Here is a 25,822-nt window from a genome sequence, read left to right as displayed (position 1 = left end):
CGAGCTCTTCTGAGAAAGTCACCCTCAGACACCCTCCACCACCCGCGCACTCAGTTTGTTTTATGTATATCAGGTAAGGAACGCGCGCTGATGTATATGCCTGTCATAATATAAACCATAGTCCAGATTTCCAAATGCAGTATGATAATATATACACTTCTTACTCTACGAAAGCACCACGCACATTACAGACAGGAACCGGTGAATTTGAAATTTTGGGTTTCTTCCAAATTTGACATATGTACATAATCATTTTCATGACTTCGATACAGCTATTTCAGGGGAGCATTATGGGAGTAAAACCAGTAACATTTTGATCACAGATACATTCCAACACTGCTATTGTTTACTTTTGCGTGTTGCCAAATCATCCACATTTTCACATAAAAAGACCAACCTCACTCCAATTTGGAGTAAAAAGCTTCGCATGTGAAAATCCAACATCCCTACTTCCCAGGGTTTTTACAGTCAATAACTGCCTGAAATATTGCACTACACACAGCTTAAGAGTTCGGTCCTTACCCCAAATTTTTTTTTATCTCAGAACGGAATTCGGAAACAGATTTATCTAGAGAACTACGTTGTACATCCTTGGAGGGATATAATAAAGTAACATCTCTCCAAAGCTCCATGTCAAGATGTTTATGTTTTACCTGGCCAATCAAATCAGACGCACACCAGGAAAGTTGGCAACGTGCTGGAATTATCGCACTCTCATAGCACTGATTTCACACACCTTGCCTACTTTTATCTCCCTAAACTATTCACACAGGGCTGCTCAGGTGCATTGGACTGTCATAAAAACAGACTGAGACTTTATCACTCCAATTACGTTTTTTTTTTTTTTTTTCCCCCAGCATTTTCTGTGAAAAGGAGGAGGTACAGTTGTAAATGTCAGGACAGGCTCCCTGTCATAACGCACTGCTAAATTTGGAAGATCTTCCAAAATAACAGCAAAAACTGATCACCCACGTAGCCCTCCCTCAGGCACCGTGGAGATTAAAAGCCACCGTACACTGTGCTCATGTTTAAAAAGAACACACACGAAACCCTGCTCTTTCATAAACATATACAGCATATCGACAGATCACAAATCACAAACCATCAGTTAACACGGTGTCTGCATCACATCCACCAATACCACAGACACAGTCTTGCTGTTTGGCTTTCCTTATGTAATCTGTTTCACTGACAATTAATACAAGTATAGCTGAGAAACTAATCAATACTCAAGCCCCTGGAACAGATCAGTATTACAGTTATGTAACCTACCTACTGTAATTTACAGCACTAAGAAGCCAAAAATCCTGTTTTTATTAAGCTAGCACTGAAATTTAGATGCTATTTCGGGATCCGCTGAGGTACGTTTCACCAAAATGACCATTCAAATCCATTTCAACTGGCACTAGCTACCACACCGCCGCCATTTCATGAAACAAAAAATCTTAAGGGTCACAGCAGCGCACAGAAATAAAATGGCCCGATTAAGTGTTTATGTCGCATATTAAGGCAGCTCTAGGACAAGACCAAGCTGACCTTGTTGACGCCACTCCTGCGTGTGTGGAGATGTTTCTCAGGCAATGAAGTCGGTCAGTCCTCCTCAAAAGCTTCAACTCAGAGATGATCCAAGGACATGCAGCCAGTGTGCTGGGCTGACCATACTGGTCCCAAAGCAGTAAAGAATGCCCCCAGCATACCCCCCTTTCACCATCTCTGTTATGTGTTTAATCCTTACACTCATGGTTAGCGCCTGTCCATCCCCCGTTACGTCTTTGAGAAGGGAAATGACACCATCACCCTATGTTGCCGTCCTATCTTAAAGAAAAATTAGGCAAGAGTTGCGGGGGGGGGGGGGGGGGGGGGGGCAGATATATAGAGGAGGCCCCTCACTAGAAAAATCCCAACCTTGAGAACTTCAAGGCAGGTGTGTGTATGGGGGGGGGTCATCTGTTCATCTGAGTCGTGTCGGACGGAGCTGGTGGGAGGGTTATGGTGCCGTTCATGTTTATATGCATGAATTAACAGATGGGCGAGATTCATCGCGAGACCCCGCAGGGCACCGATCAGACGCCGCTGGCCTGGTGTCTTACAGCTCCGTTCTCTCTGTTCTCACTCACAGCGCAACACCTAAATTGTTCTAGACCCGTCTTCTCTTTGTGGGCAAAACACCCCACGCTTGCGAAGGCAGATCGCGACAATGGGAACAAATGCCATTCCTTTTACAACTTATTATTAGAATTACTGGCATAAAACACGCAGAGCTGTATAATGGCCAGGTATAATGAAATAAAACAGGATAATGAGGGACTGGGTGTGTGAATGGGAAGTAAAGGGCTTACTCACGTTTCATTGGCTGATTTCTCTTTCTCCTGTCGGTCGGCCTGGCAACCTGCACAGAAGAATAAAAATGGAGGGTCATCATCCAGCTCAAATACATACTGATGGCCACCAACCTATCCTCACAACAGTGCTGGAGTTGCGTTCAAACAAAGACAAAAGTGCAACAAACAATGTAAAGATAGTATATTTTTTCATATCCTTTGACTGCAAAGGATTGCAATGACAAGTAACAGAGCAAAGGCGAAGGGCCGCAGACTATTTCATCATATGTCACTCATTTCCGACATAAAAAGCTGTTCCACGATAATGTCCAATTCATATGTAAAATGTCAGCCGCTGCACCGCTTGTAGTCTAATTGCTCTCAAGTCCGCTCCAGGCAAAATGGCTTTTCTAGCGCCCGAGCGCATCAACAAGAAGTGAGACTCGAGCGCCATCTACCGGCCTCACCGGAAAAGTCGCATTGCATATTCGATCTGCAGGAACAACGAAACATTTATTATTAAAAAATGGACGAAACTACGGAAAATTATATGAAATAACGAAATATTCGGTAGCATTAATTCCAAACCACTCTCCACGTTTTGCAATTCACCTACAGTGAGGACTGACTTGGGAGAGTTCCAGCGATGCACAGATACACACAGGTCCGGGCTCTGAGAAAGCAGGTTTACCGCTCCAAAAAGCCCGCTCCCGCCGCATCATTTCAGAAATCACCACCATGATCGTCGTGTCTGTTTGACTTGGATCAGCTTTAAACAAACGAGTTGAATAAATGATCCACCGGGCAGATTGGCTAAGAGTATAGTAACGCTATTTAAAACGGCGGTCGATCCTGACATACACTTCAACACACGTTACACTTTCTTTCGATCAGAGCATATCATCACACAAAACATATTCCTTTTGTTTAAATGTAATTCATACAGAAAACGAGTCTTTGTTATTATTATTTACTTTTTTTTGAGGGGGGGCGGTTACGAAGTATTTTTTTCAGGTCGGATACTCGGAGAGACTAGAGTACAGGTCTCTGGGGAGGGAAGCTGATTCTTCCACCTCACACAGGCAGACAATTTATAACATTCCTTACAAATCCTGCCTGAAAGACAGAGCAATCCATACAAACACAAGTAGACACATAAACTCAGCGTGGAAGAAAAATATACATATAGTAACACCAGAGCAGGAGTTACAAGCATCAGCAATTCCTAAAAGAGATGGTAGGGGGATGTAGTGGATACAGCTGGGGGTCCCAAGTCAGCCAATCAGGGCCCTTAGTCTGACCTGGCTGGTTTAACTACCAGGATGAACAAAGAACTTGAAAGGCTGCAACATGTTAACAAACGAGTTCAAGGAAATTGAAAAAAAATATTTCCAGTATTACTTATGTAAATTATCCGTCTGACACAGGGTTTCTAGGGACAGAAAAGGATGAGAGAAGGATTTTGCACACCCAGAGAGCCCAGGATCACAGTGCCGCACTCATCACCCTGCCAGCAGGTAATATCACCCGCTGGTCTGAGGCCACGTGTCTGTCTTGCCATCAGCTCTTATTGTGGATGAAAATGGAATACTGTGTAGCCTGACGGAAGCCTGCACTCCAAAAACAAGCAGATTAACTTCGAAACCACACAAATCAGGAGGTGAAGAACTTACGAAAAATCCCAGAGGTGTGCACCCTCCACTGTGCAGGGGAGTCCGGCTACATGCACAAGTGACATGTACCATAAACCTCCCCACTAACGCATACAGTGCTTTATAGAGACACAGTAACATGTATGGATACTACAGTTACACGTGTATCAGGAAGAGGCTAAATGTCAGTTTGAAAGAAAAGAGGAAGTATCGCCGACAAGTTCCATGCTTGCACAATGCAGCAGGGTCCATCCATCTGCCATTCACCACTGATACCGTACAGTCTGGTCTGCCTCTCTAACATTCTTCCACTCACACTATACAGTAAAGTAATCCATCTCAACGTTACCCGTTCACGGCGCAGAGTTGGGTCTGTTCCCAACCCGTTAGACTGATGCACTAATGGAGACCTGTCTTCCCTGGAAAGGCAAATAGCTCTGCTCTCCATACCCTCTTAATGATGTTGTTTAGAAGGTTCAAGTGTGCAGTACAATCCCTCAACACTCAGCTAGTTCTCCAGACTGCACGTCCTGGATTTTTCTTTCTTTTTTTTTTTCCTCCTGACGTGGGGGCGCCATATTATAAATGCTTTATAAATTATTAACGAACACAGAGAGCCGTACTAAAATTTTTTGCCCGCCCGATGATGGAATTAAGATGTGGTGAAGATCGGTGTCTCTGATAAACTGCTGGATGAATATTTCATTCGTCTCCAGAGGACTTGATTTACTACCCAGGTCTGCCGCTTGCAAAAGCCATCTTTGCACAGCACCAAATTACTTGGGCTGTTTCGGTTTTTGTACGTCCCCCTCCCCCCCGCCTGACTCAGACCACCACAGCCCCTCCCCCAAACTACTGCACGTATTACTTTAGTTTATCATTTCCTCTGCAGTCATATTCGCATTAGAATGAGACTTTTTGACTAACTCACAGGCTTGCAGGATTTGGCCGGCTGGTGGAGGCCAACACGCCCTTGTCGAGTCACCCAAGACTACATGATAACAAAGGAACATCTAAGTAGACAAATTGTTCTGGGCTTTAAATTCCATGAGGTTTTAGAAACTGCACATCAATCTCTCAGGTGACTGGTCTCCTAAAGGCAGCACAAGAACCTGGATCTTCTGGAAGCTGGGGCAGATACCTTGGTAGATTGGCCATTTTGGGGTAAATGGGGGGGGGGGGCAGCAGACCCTTGGTCATCCCAAAGGATGCCCATCCTGACCAGGAGGTCAAGGGAGGACCGCAGTGAGAGCACTGAGCATTGCTTTTGACGAACTGGGTGGGGGGGGGGATCCCTACTCTTCCTGTCGACCGTGACGGTGAATCTTAGCCTCTGCCTCACGTGGCTAATGAGGGTTTCCTCAGTCCAACACTTAAAGAAAGCTTTTGGAACTGGGTGTGCCACACACACATACAGCAGTCTAATAAAGCAGACAGATGAGCCAGAGAGACCTGTGGTGAAGACTCACCGAACATTAAACATCTGAAATGGAATATGTTCCACTTGGATGTGGGCTGCCGTTTTGGGAACACGGGAAAAACAGATTTGCGAGGTCATCTGCCTCAGGTACGGATGAGTTCTTCCTCCTGAGCGAAGGCAAATAACCCATTTTCCGTGTCAATCTGGGAAGCAAAATGAAAATCCATGGAGGAGACCAGGCCATCCGAGAGACTCAAACCGCATCAGGAGCAGCAAAACGAGATTTATCACGAGCCCCCACCCCGGCAGGAACCCATGGCTGCAGTGGCTCGATCTTGGTGCCAGCACGCCGCACATCACACAGCACGGCAGAGTACCATGGATGCCCAATGCCCTGGCTTAGTCACTATCGGAGCAGAGCTGAATCAAAGGCCATTCCACCACAGCAGGAGAGGCATTTCACCCATCCGGGAAGGGGGTACGCAGCGGTAAAAGATAAAAACCACTTCAAACACATGTAAACATATACGTGTAAAAAAAAAAAAAAAAACAACAGAAGAAGAGTGCACTATTTACCTCATACCCAGAATGTGGCGAGGGGGAGTTCACACAGAGGAACTTCAATTTAACCATTGATCATCAGTGCCAATTCTAATGCTAATAATCAGTACTTCACAGGTGGTTGTTAACCAAGCATCTCTTGATGTTACTGTGTTTATTTGTCTCCTCCGGAACCAGAAGTTAAACCTCAGATCCAGTTTCTAAAGCAAGACACAACCCGCCATCCAGAAGCAAAAATATAGGGGGAGCAGCCAAGCCAACACACACGTCGGTAGACTTCCCCTTTTTCTAGCCAGGGACGACGGAATCAAGGCACGAGATGAAAAGAGATCCTATCTGAACTCCCCAGGACCCTGTCTGGTAAAACACGAGCAAGGAGAAAACAGCATGGTGGTGACATGTGCAGATGAAGAATGACGATGATGACTGATGAACGATGATTACCTTAACGGGCTCTTTTGCAACATCTCACAGAGGCAGGTGGAACATTCTTCAGTGTGTGGCCATGGCAGGAGTCATCTCATACACAGACATTACTGACGCAAAACAGTCAATTATTTACAGACGGTAATAGTTGATTTTCTGTCCAATAACAAAGAAAAAAAAAAATCAACCATGCATTTCTGTCAGGAGCTTGTTTACTCATCAGAAGTTCATTGGGTTATTCGTTATACTTATAGCAGGAGAGTGAAACCATCGCCATTAGCCACAGACATACTCCAAGGACCATCAAAGTGGGTTTATTTCCTTGATGGGTTATCATTTAGCGTTCCACATACTACATTCATCAGTTGGGAAAATAATAGTCCATAGCTCATTGTTCCCACTACTGTAGTGATTTCAAAATGGAGTACATTTCACGAAGATCCCTGTTAAAGACAAATACAGCCACCACTTCCCACCTGGTCCAGACAGTTTAAACCCACCCCCCTTTCCACAACACTATGACCTTTTTAAAACCGATAAGCTTCCCCCCTCATTTCAAGAGAGGCTGGTGTGACATATAAAAGTCAGTCTTATTCATTCCGCTTGTGGGGAAAAACACACTGAGGTCCTCTTTCCTTTGTCGCTCCCAGCATGCCGTGGCTGACAGTCCCTGGATGTCTGACAGACCGCGCCCCCCCAGCTCCGGCCCCGGTCAAGCTCCTGTCAGCTCCCGGCCCCGCGGCGGGCTGGGTAATGGAGCAGAGATGGAGGAGCGTGCCGAACGGGTCTGGCAGTGCCAGGGGAGAGTGAGGAGTCCGGCCGGCCACCATGCCTGCAGACACCCTGTTTCATGCTTACAGCCCCTGAGACAGAGGGAAGGACCGGGCTTTCACTTTCTCCACTGGAGTGACCATCAGGTAAAAGCACCACACACACTCACAAATTCTCTCTCTCACTCTCTCTCTCACACACACACACACACACACACACACACACACACACACACCAATGTTCAGTTTGCTCAAGCTGAGAATTCTTCCTCTTATGTGACCCACTTAGTGCCTTCATAACAAACACACACAAAATCGGGACGGTGAGCCCTGCTGAGGTATTTCCAGGATCACGAGGTCAGCATCCACATCTGGGCACACTTGGGAGAGATGGGCATGGCAAATGGCAAGCTGACCAGATCCACATGAGAATGTGCAGTGTGTGCTCTGTTCCAGGAAGGGGGTCCTTGTCAAGTTGATCCCTCCACCTCAGTCTTCCCCATTGCCTAAGTGACTTTCGTAGTAACTGGCAGCCTGTTTCTACACCAGCTTTTAAAATCTTCCCATTCTCATTCTGCAGCCATGACTACAAATCAGGAGCAGGCTGTAGGGAGTGAGGGCAGGGCTACAAGGTCCTCCTCCATCAAGGAAACCCTCTCCATAACTAGGACATGCAAACATAAAGCTGAAACCTTCCTATTTAGCATCTGCATTGTGGGTATTTACATGAGGAAAACTGGTTCTCCCTTAGTCACGCACTTCATGTAAAAATGCCAACAGAATATCTTTCCCACTTAACACTTTAGTAGTATCACATGTAACCTTGCTGGTATTCAATTCCTAATCCAGAGTTGTTATATTACTAAAATAAAAAAGGTCAAATTTAATTATATGTGGCTGGTATGAATAGTAGAGGTACGTATAATATACAAGGTGGCTTTGATATTAGCCCCCCAGATAAAACACACAAGTTCAGCATGCAGGACCTTCTACCATCTCATTCCTGCGAGACTGAAAGGTCACTGTGCAGTGAAGAGGTGCAGGATACAGGTGCAATGAGCTCACAAGCCCCTCCTACAGGCTGGGGTTTGTGGTTAATCATCAGCTACAACAGCTTTCAAGCAACCACATCGCCTACACATGGATGAATGCCATTTCAGGCCTGCATAACCGGCAGCACTAGAAAACATGAAGGGGCCAAACCTCTTGCTCTCTGCTAACTGGCTCCAGCCGTTCGTTGCCATTCGTCGGCTCGAGGTAGGTAATGATGATCCATTTATGAGAAATGGATAGCACCTCCCCCTCAGAAAGCCAGCTTTCTGCGAATAAGCGCCAAATTCCTTCTTTGCGCAGCTGTCAGAGGAGAGTACAGTAAGTACTTCAGAGCAAATTAAAGCAATTTAACATGGCTAGTAGAGGGATGACAAGGAATACGCATCATAAATTAATTGTCCAAATGGCCTTGAATATGTTAAGAAGGCCTTCAGTGCAACTGTATGGAGTATGGTTGATTTATGATGGGGTTCAGTGCCATTGTAATGGAATCATCAAGCTGTCAATTTTAGGTGTTTTATGGCACACATGTTCATAGCAAGAGTGGAATAGTGAACACGTTTCCCAACTTAATATTCACATGGCAGATTCATGGCATATTTGACACTACAGGAGCATGTTGCAAGTCCCCATCACTGTGTTGTAAACAGCATTCTCAGTCTTAATTTTCATACTCAGTCCTATACTTTTGCAGTGGAGTATTTAGGCAATTTATTAAACCAGGTTAGTATCCAATTTAACTCATTTATCCTGTTCTTGCAGCAAACAAACATTTAAAAAAGAGGTGGAGCACTCTTTCACGATGAGACCTGCCAAAAATTTAGTTCTCTGGTGTTAACATTTATGGTGTCTTTATTTAAGCATTTTCAGTGAGCTCAAAAATCCTCTGAGCTCAAATCCTTCAGGAATAGGATTTCTTGGTGTTAACATCTATGGTAAATTCTGGAGAACATTTAGGCATTTTCAGAGAGTTGGACAATCCTCTGAGCTCAGGTCCTCCAGGAATAGGACTGCATGGGGGTAATGTCTACGGTATATTTTGCAGCGCCTTTGGGCATCTTCAGAGAGCTGGACAACCCTCCAAGCTCCTGTCCTCTGGGTCAAGTTGGTGTCTATGGTTGTCTGCTTGGAGAGGGACAGCTGAAGAAAACCAGGCCTGTACATTCAATATGTTTTGATAAATGAGGTTTTTAAAAACCAGACACTGAGGGATGAAGATTGAAAGCTGCTGCAGATCAGGTACAGTATGTGTTTATTTCTGCTCAGGTAACAATCTACTAAATGGCTTCCCATTCCTACATCTCATATCATCTCCACAACGGGTTGTCTTTCTAGTCAGACACCCTGCTCAGGAATAGTCCAAACCTCGCATATCTCAGTGTGATGCTCTACTGGAGCAACAGATTGTGTGCAGGTAAACGCACCTGTGTTCAGCATCACCCTCTATCTCTTAAACAGAAACACAATTTCCTCAAAATACATTTGTTTAGGCAGGCTTTTTGGTAGCTTTACTGTGGTCAACTTACATTGCTTGGATATCTGTGTTATTTGTATATGCCGATATACTTATACTATATATACAGACATAGACGCACACACACAAATATCTGCATATGTTTATCTGCCTGTTTTGCGTTTTTGTTTTGCATTTGATTTGTTTCAGTTTCTTACTTCAATCTTGGTTTTTGTTCTGGTGTTACACTTGTACAGTTTGTATTCAAATTGTTCAGCACCTTGTGACCGCTGTCTGTGACAGAGTGAATTTTGACTTACTTACTCTGACACACAGACGCACACACAGAGGTTTGTGTTATATCTTTGTGAGGACTCTCCATTTCTATGGGGAAAACTTTAATCCCAGCACGACGACCTCAACCCCCACCCAGCCCTAACCTTAACCGTAAGTAACCAAATAAAATACGAGACTTTTGGCATTTTTAGCTTTTTGATTGCATTCAGAGATTTTTGGGGTCCTGAAAAATGGTCCCCACTACATCAAAATAACACATTTTTATCACATTGTGGGGGCCATTTGGTCCCCACAATGTAATATAAATATAATCCACACACGCACACACACTGTGTGTCATGTACCCATAGAGCAGTAATAATTACACACTATAGGTGGACTCAGTCCTCTAACAACCAGGATACTCCTGCTCAGTCCCTAAAACAGCGACTGTGTTTTCCCCTACAGACACCCACTCTGCCCTGAACACCAGGGTATAAACTGTTAAAGAAAATAAGCAAATAAAAAATAATATTACTTAAATCACACTAGCAGAAGAAACTTTTATACAGCCTGACTTACAGTTTGATTTATCGGTTCAGCTGGATACTGCTCTATTCAGGTTAAGTGACCCACTCTAAGATATAAAAGCAAGCCCCCCCCCCCCCAAAAAAAAGAAAAAAAAAGTCTGTTTACCTCTTTCACCTCCACGCTACCCGCTGCCCTTTTTTGCCCCTCTGCCCACATTGAGGCCTGTTTCTGATAACCCCCCTCCCATCAGCATCAAAAGAAATACAGATTACAGGCTGCAGAGTCAGCCTATTCATTTTTGACAGGGGCAATCAAAAGCAGAAAGTGAAAGCGGTCTGACAAACTGACACCTTTCAAAGTGCAGACGTCATCTTTAAGGTGAGAAGGGAGGGCCAGCAGATCCCACATCCTCAGTTGCTCTCACAGGGCAAAGGCGAGCTGCGTGCTTTGCCGCGATCCGTGACATTTCGCACATCATTATGGTTTATTGAGTCAATTTGTGTTGCCATATGTGTGTGCTAGATTTCTGATAGTTTGTAGGCTGATCTCATTAGCACCATTCATTAGTTAAACTATTAGAACTATCTGGGAGCGTCAAACAGATGGATCTGTTGTCTACAAAAGAACGTCCAGCTGTAGGGAACTAAACCATAATTAATATTACAAGGCTGCATTACTGTGTTAAAGGATTTGATTAATGATAGGTCAATTAAACACAAAGCAGTTAACCCATATTTAGCTTATGCCCACCCCCCCACCCCCCCACACACACCCTTTCGAAGACCTCAGCTGACTCAAAATCATGTTGGAGTAGTTATCAGATAAAGGAATAAGGGCATTAATGAAAAGCCAGAATGCTCTATGGTTTCATCGAATTGTCCCCGCAGAAAGATTAATTTAAAAATCCATTAAAACAATCACTGAGGTATATCGGACAGTCGTCTTTTTCCTTGGCCGACCTCATAAACGTACTGACGTATAAACCGAAACTCAGAGCCCTGTTCATTACCTTCATCATTGAATTATTCCTATTCCCACTCTCACAAGCAGCAGTCAAACCTCACAGAACCCCCCACCCCCAACAGAGGCAGGACTGCTCTGGGGGAGGAGCAAGCAGCCAGACTGTGACACAGGCTCGACCCTCTCAGTACCACTGCCACCACTGTAACTGATGCCCCCGTTTCACACCACGAACTAGCAAAGGGCTCAGAGGAAATCAATCCAGGGACAGGCTGATAATACCCACTGGGCAGGCGATTGGTGAAAACGGCCCCATTAAGAGGTGGAGTCTGTTTGGCTGACTGGAACAACATGTGTTAAATAAAACAGGGACACAGTGCTCATGACTGAGCCACATTCCGGGACTAGGAAACTGATTGCACAGCACAAGTGACTCCCCCTTGCTAGAGGTCCTTAAAAAAAACCCAAAAAGTTCAACACCATCGGTAACAGCTGTGTGCTCTTAGGGGGAGGAAAAAACTGATGAGAAATTGCCTGTTTGGTGGAAAGTTAGCAAGCACTGCAGCAGCTTCTAACAACTTCACATAGAAAATGCAAAACATCCGCTTGCATTTTTCAGGGGGAAGTTCATCAGGAAACAGATTGTCCTAATGAGACGAGGATGAGAACTTAACAGGCATCAATGTAATGTACAGCTGCGTTTCGGGGTCACGTGTCCCCATGCTAACCTAGCTCCCTCTGGTGGCCACTACTGAGTATTGCTCCACCAGCTAGCCCCCCGTAACGGTTCTGCTAGCTGGCCAGCAACTACATCTGAGATCAAAGTGGCTCAGACGGGGGTGCCAATGACGTCTCTGCTTCCCAGTTCCTCAAGGTACAATACATGCCGGCAGGCTGGCTGGTAAACTACAAGCCGCCAGGTTGAACACAGGATGACACTGCAGGCTCATGGATACACTAACGAGTCACAAATTACAGAATGAAACACAAGCTACAGGTGTGAGAACAGCAGTCGGGCTTCTTTTGTGTCATGGGACCTTAACAAGTAGGTCGGCTCGTGAAGCTCAAGAAGCCAGGACTCAGGATAACATCTGAGCTCTCCAAGCTATAAGAGGTCCAGCTGGCTTCTTCAGGCACAGCGACTGGACATCACATCAATAGCAAGGTTGAGTATGGAAAACAGTACAATTGGCTATATTTACCAGAGTCTCCAACTCCCTGATTATCATCTTCAAATAACACACATTTATCGCCTGGCTGCAGGGCAGGGTGTTAGGGGCTGAGGAGGCAGCACCCTCCCCTAAGACCCTGGGAACCAGGCATAAGCTCACACAAACTGGTGAGAAGGCCTCTAATTAGATGCTCCTCTGCAAAAAGCCTTTCTTCCAGTCTTAATTACGTGGGCTCATTACCAACTACAGCCTTGCTTAAAGAGGGATGGGAGAGAATGGCTGAGTTGACGCAGAGCGTTTCTCAAATGCCATACGGTCACGGATGAGCGTTAAAACTGGGCAGCCTGCAATGTGAGTTTGGGAGGAAACGGTAAACTGGATGGAGGGTGGGGAAGAAAGAGGGAAATAGGCAGGGAGAGAGGGAAAGCGAGGGAAAGGAGGGAAGAGGGGAGAGGAAGGGGAAGGAGGAGAAAATGGGAAAAGGTAGGGGATGGAGGGGGAAAGAGGGAAAGTTGGAGAAATGAAGGGTAACGAGAGGGAAAGGAAAAGTGGGAGAAAAAAAGGGGGAAGCTAGGAGATGGGATGAGGGGGAAGGAATGGAAGGGGGGAATCAAGGGAAAGTGGGGACAAAAGGAGGGAGAGGGGGGAGAAAGGGAAAGGAGGGGGAAAAGAAAGAGGCAATAAATGGGGAAAGAGGGGTAGGAAGAAAAAAGAGGAGGGAAGAGAGGAAAAGCAAGGAATAAGGGGGAAGGAGACCGCCAATCAAAACAAACAAGTCACAGTTGAACTCAACATCAAAAGCATAATTTTTCAGATAAATCTCAATTAATTATTCATTTATGTAATTAAGCTTCCCAGCTCCTTTGTACAAGTACCTGCCCACTAAAGAGCTTTAATTAGAAAAAGACTAACCACAGCTCTTCATATTGGACTCATTTATTAACCAATGTAACCTGTAGATTATCCAGCTCCACACCTTGTGGGCAACCCAACAGTAAGAAACCAGACAGATGTTCAAATAGCCAAGTATCATCAGGGCCCAAGAGCAAGGCACCACCAGGGGGATAAAATGTAACACTGATAACAAAAAAAAAAATTAACCACGTTTAACCTTCACACCGAATCACTGATAACCAGCAATAAAATGCCATAAATAAAAAGGCATCATGAATGTGTAAACGTGTCTGTTTAAAAGTACCTTTTAGCTGCATAGGTGATGTGAAGCACAGGGCATCGTTTGCTCATGCAAAGGCCGCCTGCCACCTCGGCTCCTCCCCACCAGCCCCACGCCTCTCACTTTATTCTAATTGGCCCGGTGTTGTCACACTGCGTGAAAAATAAACATGCCGGGGACATTTCCGCAGATCCAAAGGTTAATTCCTCAACCAGAATTTTAATTGCACCCGGAGCTGCAGCCAGAGGCCGGCTGCTTTATCTATAAACTTCATCTGTGCTTGAAATTGATTTAATGGGATTTGTTTACACTCAGGATTGCCCTCCCAGTATGTAATTATTACATTTTAAATGAAACAAATGCTATTCTCGTACTCACACCAGAGGGAATTCTAGTATAGGCTAGGCTAAACTGAGAAAGCACAGGGCCAGCTGGACCACGTTGTGTCCTGTGAAGGGGATCCATGTCCAATTGCCCCCCCCCCCCAACCCATCCCCACTGTAGATGGAAGCTGGAGAAGCTGCTGCATCACTCGATGGGGAGTGCATGTACACACATCAGAGCCACCGGTGTGGACATCACTGGCCACCAAGAAGCCAAGAAGGGAAAATGGGTCACTGACAATTTTGATCAGAGATGGGAGTGTCTCTCCTCATATTAGTTCAGGTATTTCACTGCCCGTACAGAGTCCATTGAATGTGAATGAATTGGGCCCAACAAACCCACAGCAGGACTGTCAAAAGGTGTTTCACTTCGATAACTTCTGGAGACATTTCATTCATAAAAATTATTAATATGTTAGTAACAGTAAGTATGCAGGATCACTGTATTCTCATCAGATCCAGGTCCCCCAGCCCGCTATTCAAGCCCACCTGCCTTTTTCCGTCTGCTCTCTCACACTCGTGTGAAAGCAGCAGTCCATCACTGTTTATTGTTATTATATCTCACCATAAAACCGCTCTTTCTAATTAGTTTAGCTTGAGCATCAAGGGTAATCCCGTGAAGGCCCCTACTGACCCCGAGGTGAAGGCGACAACTCAGACAAGCTAGACGATGACATTTTAACTGCCTGTCCACATGTAACCCTTTCAACAAGCAGGGACCAAGAGCAGTACTTGGACAACAAAGACCTTCGAATAAAAAATAAATTAATAATAAAAAATAAAAAATTTAATAGGACCACAGGTCTTCATTTGATTCAAACATTTCCACCCTGCAAAGCACAGAAATCCATCACCATAATCATAAAAATCAGTGTAATAACTGAATACAAATGCCAGGATGGTTAATATAACAAGTGATTTTTTAAAAGATAGCACTCATATGATCACTGACCATGTGAAAGATATTGGAAATTATCCATGTAAAGTGTGAAAAGTGAATACGAGATAGATTCCAGCAATGTTGTGGAACATATGGATGTATCAGGAATAGTCAGTGACCCCAGTGGCGATGCATAAAAATCCTGGAAGCTTCTACTTCATCATAATGCCAGAATCGGTGCAGAAGCACGTACAAACAGGACCTGAGGAACCAAAAAGAAGGGAAAAAAAACAGTGAATGAACAAAGCAATGAATGAATAATTAAGCAGCTCACCTCAATGTCCATACTACAAATGTGGAATTTCTGGAGAAGGAGGCCAAAGCAGCCTGGATGCAAGAAGGAGATCGACTCCTCTCCTATGATTAATGCAGGACGGCTGGGCCATGCATGGTCAATGTTTAAGTTTCTAAGTGGGATGGTCAACACACCAAGGGCAGAATACATCATGATGACATCTAGGCGCGCATTTCATCACATTACTGCGGGATTGCGTGTTCTACTGGAGTGAACCTAAGCAGTGTTTTCATTGGTCTTGTGAAATATAGCAATAGCATCTGGATGGAGCAAGAATTCTCTGACAAGCACAGAAAACACAGACGGGAAGGATGCCACATTCCTCTGCATAACCACCAGCCATCACACTTACACTCTGTGTACTCAAAACACAAAAATCACGTATTCTGGGGTCACTCACTGTGTCATTCCACTAGGGACACCCTCAAGGCCAACCCTCTGGGGTCAGCCACTGAATTTTATTTTAAAACATGGCTCCCAGTGACTAAAATAGCCCATTTGTTTAGTGAAGACTGCTGAACACCCTCCAAAACCAGCTTATCTTTCGTCTTGAAAACCTGCTTTCTCTCCAAGGGACTGCGTGAATACATCAATAGTAGGTACGTGTTTATTGATAAATACCCACAGCATATTAACACAGAGCGCGTATCAATACATCTGAATCACCTTTATTTCACCCATCAAAGCACTGCCAGAAGTCATTAAATTAAAGCTTTAAATAGGCTGATGAAATTATCGTCACTACTCTCATTAAAATGCTAATGGAGACTGTAATTAATAAATTAGGTGATGAACATTCATCGGAGACGAACGACAAAAATAATAATTATGCACATGAGAAACAGGGGCCTGAAGCGACCGTTTAGCATATGGATTTGTCGGTGGACGTTTCCAAAGCACAGATATGACGTTCTTCTCTAGCTTTCAAAGACAGAGTTTGGAGACACCACAGACTGGCCCACACGCCCTCTGCTGTCCAAACTGGAAATGACATCAGGATACAGCTAATCGAAGCATGAAACGATACTATAAACATTTTGAAAAATGACTGGAATCCACTCTTCTTCTGAGCAGACTAATTCTGAGAATGGGGTTAAGACAAGTCACTTTAAAAGAAAGCTGTTTAAACAATTAAAGACAGTTAAAGTACACCTAGGGTGACCAGATATCCATGTCAGGGAGGACACATTGGGCTAGGACAGGATTTTTAAAATACCATTTTAATTAAGAGAACCTCGATATCAGTTAAGCACCGAGTTCCTGCTGCGTGCTGATTGGTCGGTCTCCTATAATCATGCATATGCCACTAATGTTAATGTGTAACAGCTGGATGAGTTTTTCAATCAAAGCAGTCAAAGCACAAGAAGTGAGCTATTTAGCCAAGCACAGGTGCTCTTTAGTTTTAAGGTTTTTTGTAAAAACCTGGAGTAGCTTGAAGTGTCCTCCCTGACATGGATTATCTGGTCAGCCTACGTTTATATGCACACTAAGAAAATGGAATTATTGTGTTAGTCCGATTAAAACCGGACCCTTAAAGTGTATGCAAACGCGTTAGTTCTACTGAAATCTAATTTATTCAAGTCGGGCTAAGACACCCAGATAATGTGATTAGGAATCAATTTACTCCTGCATGTATATATTCAATCGGACTCAAACTGGCCTAGGCCTTCTGCGAATGCTCTACAGTCCCACCGTCCCACCCGGGCTTAGACCCGGAAGGAACAGCAGAAGCCAGTACATAGAAAAAGAGGATCTTGGAGCGTAGCAGAGGACGTACAGCACGAACAAATAGTACACTGCTAAAAAGCTGTCCAATTTACTGCTCCACTAAAGAACCTTTTTCTATTGCACCAGGTAGTCGTACTTTTGGTACTTCAAGAAAGTACCAAAACTACAGTACTTCAAGGTGTTTGCTTTCCAATGGCATAAAAACTGGTATCAGCGCCGAATGACATCACAACGCGAAGCAGGATATTTTGTACAGAATGCACTGGTAGGAGGATTGGACAACGTGCAATATTAATACCAACATATATTTTAACGTCTGTGACGTAATGGGTCAACCAGAAAAAGCCTGATACTAATAAGCTGAAAGGAGCCATATCAACACCAATTGTAGCGGAATCGGACATACTTTGGGCAGTAAATCGATTCCCCTCCCATGCATGTATATTGGGACAAGGACGATAGTCCTGTTAAAAGGCGTAGTCGAGCTATAACTGTAGCTTGATTAAGCTGTGCATGTAAATGTACTGAATGTTATGGTTCTACTAACCGGCACGGTTAGAAAACTCTTCATATTCGCAAAAGGATGTTCAATTACACTTTGGTTTGCATAACAGCATTACATAAAACTGCACTGCTGATTTAGTTTAGTTGTAGAGCCACTGACAATATAAGCAAATGATACCACCCAAGTCCATTGTTCATTTGAAAAACACAATTTTTTTTTAAAGAACTTAAAATCCCAGAATTCTTATCGCCTTCCATTCCCAACCGTCCGCATACCACCTAAAGCTAATATTTCATTCACGGCACATTTGTTTAATGTCTTGCCTGCCTTCTCAGTCACAATGCACTGATACTGACACTCTCTGCCATTTAAGATGTTTGAACCATACTTTGACGGTGTCCTCATTTGTGCTTGAGTACCAGACAGAGACTGCCTACCTACAGATGACAACATCTGCTTAAAAAGCCACTGTGGTAGTAAATATGGTTAATGTCAAAGATGGCTCACTTTCCTGGGGTCAACAACAAAACTGATAAATAATGGGCATAAAGATATGAATAATAAATGCTGTCTGCAATGCACAGAATAGACTATTGCTGTAGAACCTTTGAACAGAGACCTTTCCTAATACTGTATTATTGTGATTATTTACACTGATTAGCTGTGTAACATGTGATGATCGCCTCTGTTAATATTAGCTTTGCATACCAGTCATGAGAAAGTGAGTCAGCCCTCCATTTGGTGATGTGAAGAGCTTCTCCAAAGGAAACAGAACTATGACAAAGATGAAGGACAAAACAATTTGCAGTCAATCACGATCTGACCTTTAAACATCTGAACGTTTATGAGAGACATGAATTTGACAACAAAAACGGCCCAATACAAATAAGACACATGCAAAGTGCCTTGCAGCCCTGACTGGGATAAGTGCTTAGAAGATGGATGGAGACTGAAAACACACATAGTACAAATATAGCTGCTAGGCCTTCTTCAGAATTAACACATCAAACACGGGGACCCTGGACTTAAGACTGATTATGCTTCCAATCAACATCCCACTAAATTATAAAGTATTAAGCCATGATGGTCAGTCATTAAGGCCTGACGACAGCCACTTGTGCTATGATAACATGGCTCCCTCGCCAGACTGGCAGCTGTCTGGCAGCTTTGTTAGTGCCCTTCATTTCAGGGTATCAGTGGATGTACACAAACAAAAGTGTCCACTGTGCTTATTTCTGTGTGTGTTCAGTACTGCACCGTCACATTGAAAAGAGCAAGCCTGGGATAAACTTTAAATTCTGCTGGCAGAACATGCCTCTACTTCATTACTTTATAACTTTCGACTTACGAGTTGGATGCCAAAAAACTTCTTCATAAGTGAAGGAGTATGTGAATGCATTATATAAACATAGCAAAAGCATACAGCCATATATATTAGCAGCCCCTGCTTATTTCACAAGCAGATCGCATTGATTGTAAATTCAACACAGTGACCTTGGGAGCTACAATCAGCATACGAGGACACAAAAAAGCTTGCAACATTTTAATTTTTCCTTCTGTAGGATTTGATAGTGTACTCAGATGGTCTCACTGCTCATATAACACCAGAAAAGTAATGTGCTTCATAGCATTAGCCATTAGCCTAGCAGTCTGAGAAGTGCAGGCTGAAATCTTATACTGTAATCACCCATACAGATCATACATTGCCAGTGAAATCATTATTTTTTTTCCCCTATTTTATCCCCTTTTTAAGTGGCTGGTTCCCTCCAGGGTAACCTCACCATATCTTGCTATCAGCTTAAGTACCTAGATTCATTCTCAAAAGGACATGGGTTCAGATCTCAAAGAGAAAGTCTGCTGGACCTTTGAGAAATGAGAAAGCGCAACTTGGCTTTCTTTAGTTAACATAAAGATATACCAGCAGTCCACTTCCACTTCACATCTCTGCCTAAAATATCACTAATAAACAACAATAATAACAATATAATAAATAAATAATAATAATAATCGCATTGTTGTTTATTGACAGCATTATAATCATTATTGCCAGCCGCAGGACCGTCTCCACAAGCGCTTCCAATCACAGCCCTAAAAGGGGTCGGACAGCTTTGACATCCTATTATGGCCCGGTGGTGCAGCTGGGGCTGCCATCGGCAGAGTGACAGGACTAAAGGCTTGGTGAGGAGGATCCCGACAGCTCTGGGGCCGTCTCAACAGGCTGTCACGGCAAGCTCCCGGTTCCCCACTCGCGGCTGACACGGGCCGGGGCTCTCAATTAAAGCAATCTCCGGGGCCAGGGACGAAGCGATGGGGGGTGGGATGGGACTCCGAAACCTGCAGAGGCCGGATTAATTAAGATGCTGTTGCCCCCCCACCAGTCCCGGATGCAAGTACAACAGTGTTCAAGATACTAAACAGTTAAGAGGCTTGTACCGTATCCCCCACCTTGCGATCGTGCCCCTGACCTCTCACATCCATTACACTCCTGTCTGCGGTCACACCCCCCCCGTCCCACCCCATTTTCACTTTGGGCCGAACAAGAGAGAGCACGGCCCATTAGACGCTGGCGACGCACAGTCTGTCCTGATGCATTACGCACCAGGCCGGTGTGCGCAGCACAGCGCAGGAAAACCTCATTAATACTGAAGGAAGCCGCCCCTCAGCGGCTGTTAATGAAGCCCGTCTTTCCCGGATGATATCATGCTGAGAGCGCCCCCCACTGACTCTATTAATCCCATCTTAATATTAGAACATTGCGTGGGCTGAAGACGAACGACATTGATTCCGGAGTCCACGGAAATTCATATGCCCTGTACCGGTGTTTGAATTACTGAACTAGAGAAGTGGGGACCTGACATAACAGAAAAAAGGTAGAAAAAAAAAACGTTAATAACTACAGTGAGACAAACAGGACCACAAGCAGGGGGACATGGTCGACGGAGACTGGCGGCCCATGGCACATTTAATAGGGACTCTTGAGCAATGACACCCTTCTTAGAATTACCAGATGTTCTTTAAACGAAACATCAACCAAATTAAAGGGGTCTGATTCTTGTTAAAAACAATTCAATAGACCTCAGGCTGCCACTACCTTAAAGAGCATTATGGGTAATTCTTACATGGCTTATGACTACACAATAGACTGCTACTCCAGCGCCGATGGTTGCTTGCAGCTGATGTATTTGTCTGGTAAATGCGACGGGTGTATAAATGCGACTTCCGCTGGAACGCAGATAAATCACCATGGAAATGAACTCTGTTCATTTGGAGCACTTTAGAGACATTGCAGAGGGCCGCTCTTAGCTTCAACTAACCCATGGAGGGGTACAGCCGGTCGTTATAGCAACACGCTGTCAGGACTATTTCATATTACTGTCACCGTATGTCTCGAAATGGGAGCGGTTTTAATGGGAGATGGGTTTCCAGTCAGCACAGCACCTGCACACCATGACCACATTAAGTGGTCAGATTCAGTCATTTTTTTGTAATAAAAGTAAGCACCCAGGGATATCAAAAAGGAAACGAGTTCAGGCAGCTTTGTGGTCAATGAGGAGCAATGGGGATTCTGCCTTTCTGTATCCCTGGGGTGCAGAGCAGCTGTTAAATCTTAGAGGGAAGGCTCACCTGCATCACTCTAGTCAAAATGTATAGACTCTGCTCGTCTCCATGGACAAAAGTCTTTGAGGAGCATCAGAATGTTTTTCTTCTGTAGTACTGCAGAGGAGCAGCACCTGGCACACACAGACACTGTCCGCACACATCCAAAACCGGTCGCTGAGCTGCGCATGCAGCGGTGAGGAGATAAACAAGGCTCACCAATGTTTGCCAAAGTGAGCACCCCTCTGCGTGGATCACCCGCATAGTGACAAGTACGTTTCACATGTCCTTTTCATGATCACCCCACCAATGCCCCCTTGTGGATGGCCAGAGCAGTAACTTGAAGCACTTCTGCACCCTTACGCTATGACCCCCAGCTAATGACAGCACTCCTTCGATAATCCAGCCAAGAAAGTGCGGAAAGCACGGCCACTACGCAAGGTGGGGAAACAGCTCCACCAGGCCAAAATATATACCGGACGCCAAATATAGACATGGCCCGAAAGCTGCCGCAATTAGGACAGGGCGGCTGCTCGTCTTCTGTCTTCTGTTGGTCCCATGGGAAGCCGAAAAAGTAGGTCCTGCAGAAACACACGGTTGACTATAAATAATACTAAACAGGCAGTGGAGGGGGCTCAGGAACGCCGGCTATCTGGCACACGCTGTCAGGCTCTGCCGGCAAGAGGAAGGGGGCCCACCGGTACATTTGACTCCTTTACCCTCCACTTGTTAACTTGCATGAAAAGGCTAAACTAGATTTAAGTAATATCCTCGTAGGCACAGATGACAGCGAGCAGCCTAGCTGACGCAGATCGCAGCATACAGGGGCATGCAGTACAGTATCATGGGGAAAACAAGGTGCTTCAGTAAGCCCAAGCCCCCCCAACACACACACCGTCTCCACTCACTCCCCCATCCCCCCCACGCAGAAAAAAAATACTTTAGAGGAATTATTTCTAACCTTTCAAACACAGCTATGCCTTGCAGAAACTGTTTCCATTTTTCCTGTTTTTTTTTTTTCTCAAGATTTTAAATGTTGCCCAGTCTATGTCCCCCCCCCCCCCCTCGCTTTCTTTGGGGGATTTTTTTTTTTAATTTGCTTACGTTACAGAAAGATCGCTCAGTTATGTACCACCATATAATATTGCCATGATCCAGTAGTATTAGTTAAATACATACACACTGTTAATAACATGAACATGATTAATAATGTGAACATGGTCATCCTGCTCAGCGCGTTCAGCTTCTGAGGGCCGACGACAAGGTTGGCTGTGAGCTCACTCTGCATGTTCCTTGGTCAACAAGCATGACCACCAAATGACCATTTTTGTCAAACTGAACCCACCCCCCACCCCTTCACACTCCAGGGGTGACAGCTGAGACAGGCCCCTCTTCAGTTTAATCAACATGCCCTTTTAGAGCTGGGGGGGGGGGGGGGCTGTGCCTCACAAAGCTATCCACTGCCAACCCCACTGTCTTACTTAAGCATTTGCTTGGAGTTCATTAGTCATCTTCGGGAATATGGAGACCAAACAAAATTTTTATATAAACAAAAAAAAAAACTGAATTTGGCAATTACTCAGAATCATAACAAGAGCTGGCCAGAGTCTGTCACTCTGGCCGGTCCCAGTGGGGTAGAGGTGTACGCTGCTGTAAGGCTCCTTTCAAAGCCACATTCATGCTCCTGAATTTATTACAGATTATCCCAATACAGGCCATTAAATCAGTCCTCACAACGAACTCCTAACACACGAAATGAGTCTGACCACTGAGGAGGGGGGGTGTCCCCATGGGACCTCTGGTCTGGAACCATCATCTCGGTGGAAATGCGAGCGTCCCGGGTTCAGGATCTGAGGCGCCCCTGTCAGGGTGGGGGGCTAATCTCTGTGACCAGCAGCTCCCCGTGGAGACGTACTTCTGTGTGACAGCCTGTCCGGAGCCCACAGGGTGGGCAAAGCCGACAGCGTGATCCACGGTCAGACGTAGCTGCTGATGCATGTGTGATCAGCGTCCTCAGGGCTCCACCAAGCTACCTATAAATATGTAACACAGCAGCACCATGTCTCCCTCCCCACACAAGTCGCATAAATACACAAAACATATTCCTAAAGCCTTAAAAATGTGTTTAAGGCTGTTAAAGATTTTTTGAATATAAAAAAATGGTTGTCAGGTATTGAGAGGTGGTCCTGTCCAGGTGTTCGGCCACTGAGATGCAAGGCAGAATTAGAAGGTGAAGAAAAGGACATACAATGCCAAAGACCATCCTGATACACAGAGAGGTCAAAGTGCACAGCATGAGTTGCAAACCAGAAAGCAGGAGAAAATGGCTAACAACAATGGCCAATGGGAAAAGCTGCTCAGGTGGTTCCCATAGAAACAACCAAAAAAAAAAAACTTGTGGCACCAGGTACTCATGGACAATCACAACAGGGGTGGGTTTGGGGCAGGTTTTAAAATCAACTGCCAGGGAGGGAAGAACAGAGCAGCAGAGGGACAGATTTCCAGATGTCACCAGTATGACGCATCAATAAAAATAATTCAAGAATTTCCATTGAAAAAGTGTGTGCGGGGGGGAGGCAAAGCTTTCCTTCTGAATACTGCAAAGGCTCCCAATGACAGCGTTGTGCGTGCAAAGGCCATTGGTTTTTGTGCCTAAACTCATGTCTTGGGCCACGGGTTAGAATTGCGGAGCCAGTAATGGCATTGAAGACTGCTGCCAACCACTGTGCATTCTAGGAGACTTGCAAGGAAAGAAGTGCACGTTCAGAAATCTCTCCTGCTGCACCCACCTCTCTCTTTCATACGCAGCGCTGATGAAAGTGCTATGAAAAAATCAGTTAAGCAGAAAGCATGAGATGATTGCACTTGCTCGGGAGGGACAGGGCCCTTACAGAAATGGCCCCCAGGATGCTCTCTCTGCCTCCATGGTTCCCCGTACCTCGTCAAAACCAGCGAGACCATGTAGACACTTTCAATGAGCTCCACTGGCCAGCTCACCGTCCTTCATTAGCTCCGGTGATGGAGAACCCGGGCCGTCACCATCCGAAAGGCTCAACTTCACATCAGGGGGGATGGACAAGACAAGGCGGGGAGGAACATACACGGCCTATTGAGCTAGCTGAAGTGTGACATTTTTGTTTTCATACATTCGGACGCACACGAGATTGCTAGATGGAGGCAAAGGACACTACAGTGCCCACAAAGAGCCCGCGTCCACCCCCGGAGCTCATCTCTCCAAGTGATCATCTGACCCATGCAGCACCACTCACACATGTCGTTTGCACTAGCGGTGTTTTCAGTGTTCCCCAAAGTGGAAGCGGCGTACACCCCGCTTCTACTCATAATGGATGGAAACCGACATGGAAACAGAGGCCGAAGCAAAGCGAACCCTGAGGCAGGTGGTCGGTTAAGTTTCAGAGAGCAGTGCCAGGGCAGTAACGTTATTCAAAGCCTTAAGCCTATTGACTGGGTTTGTATTTCAGGTGGAATAATCCCGATATAGTTACACCCAGCCTTGAGTTGGTTTTTACATAATCTATTCAGGGGCAGTGTCCAGGAGCAATCGAATCTTTCAGGGAGGGGAAGAGGATGGCTAGGGACCGGAGGGTGACGCCACCATAATGACAGGACTGACGATGTCCTGGAGGCGCCTGTCTCCGGGTCTCTGCTCTCGTTACTCATAGGGCAGCCAAGGAGTCACACCAGTCGCATCACAAGCTCCTTTTTGCAATTATTAACACAGGTAGCAATTGCATCGAAAAGCTGTCCTGTGTCTAAATGGAATTGAGTGCAGGTGCCAGTGATGGCATCCGGTGCTGATGTCAACATATTCGACAACCGGAAAGTGTCGGGAACATACCATCAAGACAAAAGGGACCTGGTCCAGTTATTATAGCCATCACTGGAGTTTTGCTCCATGATCTCATTTGTGCGTAGAATTAAGAGCTGGAACACAGTCATCATATACGTTTTGTAGGGGTGGGAAGTATACCGGTATCATAGTTATTACCAGAGTGATCGTGCGCTATGATGTGGATTTGCACTCTGTTAACACCACGATAAGTCAACAGTCCAATTATACAACAGCCTATTAATAAAAAATAAAGCATTTTATTTTCTTCCAAGCTTCAATTGTAATCAGAATATTTGTTCTTATATAGTACCAACACTGGAGTGAGAGCAGCTCATAAGACTAAAACTTCGTCGATTCTGTTATGCCGAACTTGGATATATTCCTTGAAGCACATCCAACATGCTAACTCATTTGAGATGACACCATCAGAGTGTGTGTATGACCAAAGCAAGGCAGAAACAGCCTCTGAAAGCTAGTCTTCCTGTGGCATTTAAAGTGCTTTTACCAGGAAACTCAGATAACTATGGCTATAGGGGTGTTTATCCCTAGATATATAACCACACTTGGTAGAAGAGAATGCAAGATATAACAGGATTTAGTTCATTAAGATTGTTATGGCGCAGTCTTATTTTTGAATTTTTCATTATACATATTTATTTGTATAATATAAATAAGCTTCTCTTCATTTTTTGTTTTAGGTTATTCACCGGAACGTAAACCTAAAACCAAAGTTTGTACCAAACCGTGAATTT

The 25,822-nt window shown here is 44.8% G+C and overlaps 1 protein-coding gene across 1 annotated transcript in view; it reads right to left on the bottom strand.

Moving 5' to 3' along the window:
- The window catches only part of tenm3 (teneurin transmembrane protein 3), a 303,357-nt gene that overhangs the window by 267,642 nt on the left and 9,893 nt on the right, over positions 1-25,822 (bottom strand). The window contains exon 3 of the mRNA XM_048996054.1: positions 2,344-2,389. The gene's annotated coding sequence lies outside the window, so the exon portion shown is untranslated. The remainder of the gene's footprint in view (positions 1-2,343; positions 2,390-25,822) is intronic.

Source organism: Brienomyrus brachyistius, chromosome 25 (genome assembly GCF_023856365.1).
Source record: "Brienomyrus brachyistius isolate T26 chromosome 25, BBRACH_0.4, whole genome shotgun sequence".
Taxonomy (NCBI): domain Eukaryota; kingdom Metazoa; phylum Chordata; class Actinopteri; order Osteoglossiformes; family Mormyridae; genus Brienomyrus; species Brienomyrus brachyistius.
This window is presented reverse-complemented; position numbering and strand designations above follow the sequence as displayed.